At 36.1% G+C, this 9,013-nt stretch overlaps 8 non-coding genes across 8 annotated transcripts; all 8 read right to left on the bottom strand.

The window, feature by feature from the left end:
* TRNAK-UUU (transfer RNA lysine (anticodon UUU)) lies at positions 1–73 on the bottom strand. Its single transcript has one exon. It is a non-coding gene; the product is annotated as a tRNA-Lys (tRNA).
* A 968-nt stretch (positions 74–1,041) lies between these two features.
* TRNAK-UUU (transfer RNA lysine (anticodon UUU)) lies at positions 1,042–1,114 on the bottom strand. The gene has a single exon. It is a non-coding gene; the product is annotated as a tRNA-Lys (tRNA).
* Positions 1,115–2,213: 1,099 nt separating this feature from the next.
* Positions 2,214–2,286, bottom strand: TRNAK-UUU (transfer RNA lysine (anticodon UUU)). Its single transcript has one exon. It is a non-coding gene; the product is annotated as a tRNA-Lys (tRNA).
* A 2,129-nt stretch (positions 2,287–4,415) lies between these two features.
* Positions 4,416–4,488, bottom strand: TRNAK-UUU (transfer RNA lysine (anticodon UUU)). Its single transcript has one exon. It is a non-coding gene; the product is annotated as a tRNA-Lys (tRNA).
* A 968-nt stretch (positions 4,489–5,456) lies between these two features.
* Positions 5,457–5,529, bottom strand: TRNAK-UUU (transfer RNA lysine (anticodon UUU)). The gene has a single exon. It is a non-coding gene; the product is annotated as a tRNA-Lys (tRNA).
* A 968-nt stretch (positions 5,530–6,497) lies between these two features.
* Positions 6,498–6,570, bottom strand: TRNAK-UUU (transfer RNA lysine (anticodon UUU)). The gene has a single exon. It is a non-coding gene; the product is annotated as a tRNA-Lys (tRNA).
* Positions 6,571–7,537: 967 nt separating this feature from the next.
* On the bottom strand, positions 7,538–7,610 carry TRNAK-UUU (transfer RNA lysine (anticodon UUU)). Its single transcript has one exon. It is a non-coding gene; the product is annotated as a tRNA-Lys (tRNA).
* A 968-nt stretch (positions 7,611–8,578) lies between these two features.
* Positions 8,579–8,651, bottom strand: TRNAK-UUU (transfer RNA lysine (anticodon UUU)). The gene has a single exon. It is a non-coding gene; the product is annotated as a tRNA-Lys (tRNA).
* Positions 8,652–9,013: the final 362 nt, after the last annotated feature.

Raw genomic sequence — 9,013 nt, 5'->3', positions numbered from 1 at the left:
CGCCTGAACAGGGACTTGAACCCTGGACCCTCAGATTAAAAGTCTGATGCTCTACCGACTGAGCTATCCAGGCTCTCTTTTTATCTTGTACTCATCTGGAAAATGGGCAGTTCTGTAACCAATGCCAATTTAATCGTGGCCAATGTTCTGTAAAGTGTGAGCCGAAAGGCTTGGTTGGAAGGTCTCAGGATGCAAAAACCTTTGATTGTCCCTTGGTTGAACATTTAGATCCCACCAAACTGTAAGTCTTAATGCCCTTCAAGATTCATTTTCAACTATACTGCTTGGGGGATTAATTTGTTTGCTGTCTAATTTAATTATTATGTTGCTAACAAATTGGGATGAAGTTGGGTTAGATAGGAAATGAGGTGAAATGTCTAACCTTAATATACTTAGAATTTAATCTACAAGTAATATTTGCCTCGTAGCATTTTATTTAGATGCTGCACCACTTTAAGTCCCACATAGCATCGCAAGTTTCTAGGAAATTATGTATTTGGATTGGACTGACCTGACTTGCACTTACAGATGTTCACTAATGTCCAGCTTTTATCAGTACATGACAGTGTAATGTAATCATACTGTGAATTTGTAAAATAGTAAGAGAAGTTGACCAACTAAGTCAATAAATCCACTTGCGATAAAAAAAAAAGTTTATTTCACCTTGGTTGATCATAGAGATCTTAGTACACTATAAGTATTCATACCCTCCAAGACTCAATTTCATCTGTACACTTAATTTACAGATGTACACTAATGTCATGCTTGTGTAATGGCATTATAATCCAGTCATACTGTGAATTTGTAAAATGTGAAGAGAAGTTCATCAGCTAAATCAATAAATTATCTTGCGTTATGCGTGGAGTTTCTTGTATTTTTGTTCAAATAATATGGCTATTTACTGCAGAATCACTTGTTTTCTCATCAACAATTTGAGAAATGATGATAATGACCTTTTTCACTTTTATCGCGGAAATCCTTCACAGCATACGTTTTGCATGGCACAGAGAACATAGATTGCCATCGTTTAAAAGGCATACACGCCTGAACAGGGACTTGAACCCTGGACCCTCAGATTAAAAGTCTGATGCTCTACCGACTGAGCTATCCAGGCTCTCTTTTTATCTTGTACTCATCTGGAAAATGGGCAGTTCTGTAACCAATGCCAATTTAATCGTGGCCAATGTTCTGTAAAGTGTGAGCCGAAAGGCTTGGTTGGAAGGTCTCAGGATGCAAAAAGCTTTGATTGTCCCTTGGTTAACATTTAGATCCCACCAAACTGTAAGTCTTATTGCCCTTCAAGATTCATTTTCAACTATACTGCTTGGGGGATTAATTTTTTTGCTGTCTAATTTAATTACTATGTTGCTAACAAATTGGGATGAAGTTGGGTTAGATAGGAAATGAGGTGAAATGTCTAACCTTAATATACTTAGAATTTAATCTACAAGTAATATTTGCCTCGTAGCATTTTGTTTAGATACTGCACCACTTTAAGTCCCACATAGCATCTCAAGTTTCTTGGAAATTATGTATTTGGATTGGACTGACCTGGCTTGCACTTACAGATGTTCACTAATGTCCAGCTTTTATCAGTACATGACAGTGTAATGTAATCATACTGTGAATTTGTGAAATAGTAAGAGAAGTTGACCAACTAAATCAATAAATCCACATGCGATAAAAAAAAAAGTTTATTTCACCTTGGTTGATCATAGAGATCTTAGTACACTATAAGTATTCATACCCTTCAAGACTCAATTTCATCTTTACACTTAATTTACAGATGTACACTAATGTCATGCTTGTGTAATGGCATTATAATCCAGTCATACTGTGAATTTGTAAAATGTGAAGAGAAGTTCATCAGCTAAATGAATAAATTATCTTGCGTTATGCGTGGAGTTTCTTGTATTTTTGTTCAAATAATATGGCTATTTACTGCAGAATCACTTGTTTCCTCATCAACAATTTGAGAAATGATAATAATGACCTTTTTCACTTTTATCGCGGAAATCCTTCACAGCATACGTTTTGCATGGCACAGAGAACATAGATTGCCATCGTTTAAAAGGCATACACGCCTGAACAGGGACTTGAACCCTGGACCATCAGATTAAATGACCTTTTTCACTTTTATCGCGGAAATCCTTCACAGCATACGTTTTGCATGGCACAGAGAACATAGATTGCCATCGTTTAAAAGGCATACATGCCTGAACAGGGACTTGAACCCTGGACCCTCAGATTAAAAGTCTGATGCTCTACCGACTGAGCTATCCAGGCTCTCTTTTTATCTTGTACTCATCTGGAAAATGGGCAGTTCTGTAACCAATGCCAATTTAATCGTGGCCAATGTTCTGTAAAGTGTGAGCCGAAAGGCTTGGTTGGAAGGTCTCAGGATGCAAAAACCTTTGATTGTCCCTTAGTTGAACATTTAGATCCCACCAAACTGTAAGTCTTATTGCCCTTCAAGATTCATTTTCAACTATACTGCTTGGGGGATTAATTTTTTTGCTGTCTAATTTAATTACTATGTTGCTAACAAATTGGGATGAAGTTGGGTTAGATAGGAAATGAGGTGAAATGTCTAACCTTAATATACTTAGAATTTAATCTACAAGTAATATTTGCCTCGTAGCATTTTGTTTAGATACTGCACCACTTTAAGTCCCACATAGCATCTCAAGTTTCTTGGAAATTATGTATTTGGATTGGACTGACCTGGCTTGCACTTACAGATGTTCACTAATGTCCAGCTTTTATCAGTACATGACAGTGTAATGTAATCATACTGTGAATTTGTGAAATAGTAAGAGAAGTTGACCAACTAAATCAATAAATCCACATGCGATAAAAAAAAAAGTTTATTTCACCTTGGTTGATCATAGAGATCTTAGTACACTATAAGTATTCATACCCTTCAAGACTCAATTTCATCTTTACACTTAATTTACAGATGTACACTAATGTCATGCTTGTGTAATGGCATTATAATCCAGTCATACTGTGAATTTGTAAAATGTGAAGAGAAGTTCATCAGCTAAATGAATAAATTATCTTGCGTTATGCGTGGAGTTTCTTGTATTTTTGTTCAAATAATATGGCTATTTACTGCAGAATCATCAACAATTTGAGAAATGATAATAATGACCTTTTTCACTTTTATCGCGGAAATCCTTCACAGCATACGTTTTGCATGGCACAGAGAACATAGATTGCCATCGTTTAAAAGGCATACACGCCTGAACAGGGACTTGAACCCTGGATCCTCAGATTAAAAGTCTGATGCTCTACCGACTGAGCTATCCAGGCTCTATTTTTATCTTGTACTCATCTGGAAAATGGGCAGTTCTGTAACCAATGCCAATTTAATCGTGGCCAATGTTCTGTAAAGTGTGAGCCGAAAGGCTTGGTTGGAAGGTCTCAGGATGCAAAAACCTTTGATTGTCCCTTAGTTGAACATTTAGATCCCACCAAACTGTAAGTCTTAATGCCCTTCAAGATTTATTTTCAACTATACTGCTTGGGGGATTAATTTGTTTGCTGTCTAATTTAATTACTATGTTGCTAACAAATTGGGATGAAGTTGGGTTAGATAGGAAATGAGGTGAAATGTCTAACCTTAATATACTTAGAATTTAATCTACAAGTAATATTTGCCTCGTAGCATTTTATTTAGATGCTGCACCACTTTAAGTCCCACATAGCATCGCAAGTTTCTAGGAAATTATGTATTTGGATTGGACTGACCTGACTTGCACTTACAGATGTTCACTAATGTCCAGCTTTTATCAGTACATGACAGTGTAATGTAATCATACTGTGAATTTGTAAAATAGTAAGAGAAGTTGACCAACTAAGTCAATAAATCCACTTGCGATAAAAAAAAAAGTTTATTTCACCTTGGTTGATCATAGAGATCTTAGTACACTATAAGTATTCATACCCTCCAAGACTCAATTTCATCTGTACACTTAATTTACAGATGTACACTAATGTCATGCTTGTGTAATGGCATTATAATCCAGTCATACTGTGAATTTGTAAAATGTGAAGAGAAGTTCATCAGCTAAATCAATAAATTATCTTGCGTTATGCGTGGAGTTTCTTGTATTTTTGTTCAAATAATATGGCTATTTACTGCAGAATCACTTGTTTTCTCATCAACAATTTGAGAAATGATGATAATGACCTTTTTCACTTTTATCGCGGAAATCCTTCACAGCATACGTTTTGCATGGCACAGAGAACATAGATTGCCATCGTTTAAAAGGCATACATGCCTGAACAGGGACTTGAACCCTGGACCCTCAGATTAAATGACCTTTTTCACTTTTATCGCGGAAATCCTTCACAGCATACGTTTTGCATGGCACAGAGAACATAGATTGCCATCGTTTAAAAGGCATACATGCCTGAACAGGGACTTGAACCCTGGACCCTCAGATTAAAAGTCTGATGCTCTACCGACTGAGCTATCCAGGCTCTCTTTTTATCTTGTACTCATCTGGAAAATGGGCAGTTCTGTAACCAATGCCAATTTAATCGTGGCCAATGTTCTGTAAAGTGTGAGCCGAAAGGCTTGGTTGGAAGGTCTCAGGATGCAAAAACCTTTGATTGTCCCTTGGTTAAACATTTAGATCCCACCAAACTGTAAGTCTTAATGCCCTTCAAGATTCATTTTCAACTATACTGCTTGGGGGATTAATTTGTTTGCTATCTAATTTAATTACTATGTTGCTAACAAATTGGGATGAAGTTGGGTTAGATAGGAAATGAGGTGAAATGTCTAACCTTAATATACTTAGAATTTAATCTACAAGTAATATTTGCCTCGTAGCATTTTATTTAGATGCTGCACCACTTTAAGTCCCACATAGCATCGCAAGTTTCTAGGAAATTATGTATTTGGATTGGACTGACCTGACTTGCACTTACAGATGTTCACTAATGTCCAGCTTTTATCAGTACATGACAGTGTAATGTAATCATACTGTGAATTTGTAAAATAGTAAGAGAAGTTGACCAACTAAATCAATAAATCCACATGCGATAAAAAAAAAAGTTTATTTCACCTTGGTTGATCATAGAGATCTTAGTACACTATAAGTATTCATACCCTCCAAGACTCAATTTCATCTTTACACTTAATTTACAGATGTACACTAATGTCATGCTTGTGTAATGGCATTATAATCCAGTCATACTGTGAATTTGTAAAATGTGAAGAGAAGTTCATCAGCTAAATCAATAAATTATCTTGCGTTATGCGTGGAGTTTCTTGTATTTTTGTTCAAATAATATGGCTATTTACTGCAGAATCACTTGTTTCCTCATCAACAATTTGAGAAATGATAATAATGACCTTTTTCACTTTTATCGCGGAAATCCTTCACAGCATACGTTTTGCATGGCACAGAGAACATAGATTGCCATCGTTTAAAAGGCATACACGCCTGAACAGGGACTTGAACCCTGGACCCTCAGATTAAAAGTCTGATGCTCTACCGACTGAGCTATCCAGGCTCTCTTTTTATCTTGTACTCATCTGGAAAATGGGCAGTTCTGTAACCAATGCCAATTTAATCGTGGCCAATGTTCTGTAAAGTGTGAGCCGAAAGGCTTGGTTGGAAGGTCTCAGGATGCAAAAACCTTTGATTGTCCCTTGGTTAAACATTTAGATCCCACCAAACTGTAAGTCTTAATGCCCTTCAAGATTCATTTTCAACTATACTGCTTGGGGGATTAATTTGTTTGCTATCTAATTTAATTACTATGTTGCTAACAAATTGGGATGAAGTTGGGTTAGATAGGAAATGAGGTGAAATGTCTAACCTTAATATACTTAGAATTTAATCTACAAGTAATATTTGCCTCGTAGCATTTTATTTAGATGCTGCACCACTTTAAGTCCCACATAGCATCGCAAGTTTCTAGGAAATTATGTATTTGGATTGGACTGACCTGACTTGCACTTACAGATGTTCACTAATGTCCAGCTTTTATCAGTACATGACAGTGTAATGTAATCATACTGTGAATTTGTAAAATAGTAAGAGAAGTTGACCAACTAAATCAATAAATCCACATGCGATAAAAAAAAAAGTTTATTTCACCTTGGTTGATCATAGAGATCTTAGTACACTATAAGTATTCATACCCTCCAAGACTCAATTTCATCTTTACACTTAATTTACAGATGTACACTAATGTCATGCTTGTGTAATGGCATTATAATCCAGTCATACTGTGAATTTGTAAAATGTGAAGAGAAGTTCATCAGCTAAATCAATAAATTATCTTGCGTTATGCGTGGAGTTTCTTGTATTTTTGTTCAAATAATATGGCTATTTACTGCAGAATCACTTGTTTCCTCATCAACAATTTGAGAAATGATAATAATGACCTTTTTCACTTTTATCGCGGAAATCCTTCACAGCATACGTTTTGCATGGCACAGAGAACATAGATTGCCATCGTTTAAAAGGCATACACGCCTGAACAGGGACTTGAACCCTGGACCCTCAGATTAAAAGTCTGATGCTCTACCGACTGAGCTATCCAGGCTCTCTTTTTATCTTGTACTCATCTGGAAAATGGGCAGTTCTGTAACCAATGCCAATTTAATCGTGGCCAATGTTCTGTAAAGTGTGAGCCGAAAGGCTTGGTTGGAAGGTCTCAGGATGCAAAAAGCTTTGATTGTCCCTTGGTTAACATTTAGATCCCACCAAACTGTAAGTCTTATTGCCCTTCAAGATTCATTTTCAACTATACTGCTTGGGGGATTAATTTTTTTGCTGTCTAATTTAATTACTATGTTGCTAACAAATTGGGATGAAGTTGGGTTAGATAGGAAATGAGGTGAAATGTCTAACCTTAATATACTTAGAATTTAATCTACAAGTAATATTTGCCTCGTAGCATTTTGTTTAGATACTGCACCACTTTAAGTCCCACATAGCATCTCAAGTTTCTTGGAAATTATGTATTTGGATTGGACTGACCTGGCTTGCACTTACAGATGTTCACTAATGTCCAGCTTTTATCAGTACATGACAGTGTAATGTAATCATACTGTGAATTTGTGAAATAGTAAGAGAAGTTGACCAACTAAATCAATAAATCCACATGCGATAAAAAAAAAAGTTTATTTCACCTTGGTTGATCATAGAGATCTTAGTACACTATAAGTATTCATACCCTTCAAGACTCAATTTCATCTTTACACTTAATTTACAGATGTACACTAATGTCATGCTTGTGTAATGGCATTATAATCCAGTCATACTGTGAATTTGTAAAATGTGAAGAGAAGTTCATCAGCTAAATGAATAAATTATCTTGCGTTATGCGTGGAGTTTCTTGTATTTTTGTTCAAATAATATGGCTATTTACTGCAGAATCACTTGTTTCCTCATCAACAATTTGAGAAATGATAATAATGACCTTTTTCACTTTTATCGCGGAAATCCTTCACAGCATACGTTTTGCATGGCACAGAGAACATAGATTGCCATCGTTTAAAAGGCATACACGCCTGAACAGGGACTTGAACCCTGGACCCTCAGATTAAAAGTCTGATGCTCTACCGACTGAGCTATCCAGGCTCTCTTTTTATCTTGTACTCATCTGGAAAATGGGCAGTTCTGTAACCAATGCCAATTTAATCGTGGCCAATGTTCTGTAAAGTGTGAGCCGAAAGGCTTGGTTGGAAGGTCTCAGGATGCAAAAACCTTTGATTGTCCCTTGGTTGAACATTTAGATCCCACCAAACTGTAAGTCTTAATGCCCTTCAAGATTCATTTTCAACTATACTGCTTGGGGGATTAATTTGTTTGCTGTCTAATTTAATTATTATGTTGCTAACAAATTGGGATGAAGTTGGGTTAGATAGGAAATGAGGTGAAATGTCTAACCTTAATATACTTAGAATTTAATCTACAAGTAATATTTGCCTCGTAGCATTTTATTTAGATGCTGCACCACTTTAAGTCCCACATAGCATCGCAAGTTTCTAGGAAATTATGTATTTGGATTGGACTGACCTGACTTGCACTTACAGATGTTCACTAATGTCCAGCTTTTATCAGTACATGACAGTGTAATGTAATCATACTGTGAATTTGTAAAATAGTAAGAGAAGTTGACCAACTAAGTCAATAAATCCACTTGCGATAAAAAAAAAAGTTTATTTCACCTTGGTTGATCATAGAGATCTTAGTACACTATAAGTATTCATACCCTCCAAGACTCAATTTCATCTGTACACTTAATTTACAGATGTACACTAATGTCATGCTTGTGTAATGGCATTATAATCCAGTCATACTGTGAATTTGTAAAATGTGAAGAGAAGTTCATCAGCTAAATCAATAAATTATCTTGCGTTATGCGTGGAGTTTCTTGTATTTTTGTTCAAATAATATGGCTATTTACTGCAGAATCACTTGTTTTCTCATCAACAATTTGAGAAATGATGATAATGACCTTTTTCACTTTTATCGCGGAAATCCTTCACAGCATACGTTTTGCATGGCACAGAGAACATAGATTGCCATTGTTTAAAAGGCATACACGCCTGAACAGGGACTTGAACCCTGGACCCTCAGATTAAAAGTCTGATGCTCTACCGACTGAGCTATCCAGGCTCTCTTTTTATCTTGTACTCATCTGGAAAATGGGCAGTTCTGTAACCAATGCCAATTTAATCGTGGCCAATGTTCTGTAAAGTGTGAGCCGAAAGGCTTGGTTGGAAGGTCTCAGGATGCAAAAAGCTTTGATTGTCCCTTGGTTAACATTTAGATCCCACCAAACTGTAAGTCTTATTGCCCTTCAAGATTCATTTTCAACTATACTGCTTGGGGGATTAATTTTTTTGCTGTCTAATTTAATTACTATGTTGCTAACAAATTGGGATGAAGTTGGGTTAGATAGGAAATGAGGTGAAATGTCTAACCTTAATATACTGAGAATTTAATCTACAAGTAATATTTGCCTCGTAGCATTTTGT

The sequence above is a fragment of the Mixophyes fleayi genome, chromosome 1 (genome assembly GCF_038048845.1).
Source record: "Mixophyes fleayi isolate aMixFle1 chromosome 1, aMixFle1.hap1, whole genome shotgun sequence".
NCBI lineage: Eukaryota > Metazoa > Chordata > Amphibia > Anura > Limnodynastidae > Mixophyes > Mixophyes fleayi.
Note: the sequence above shows the minus strand (reverse complement) of the source record. Positions and strands in the feature narration are given on the sequence as shown.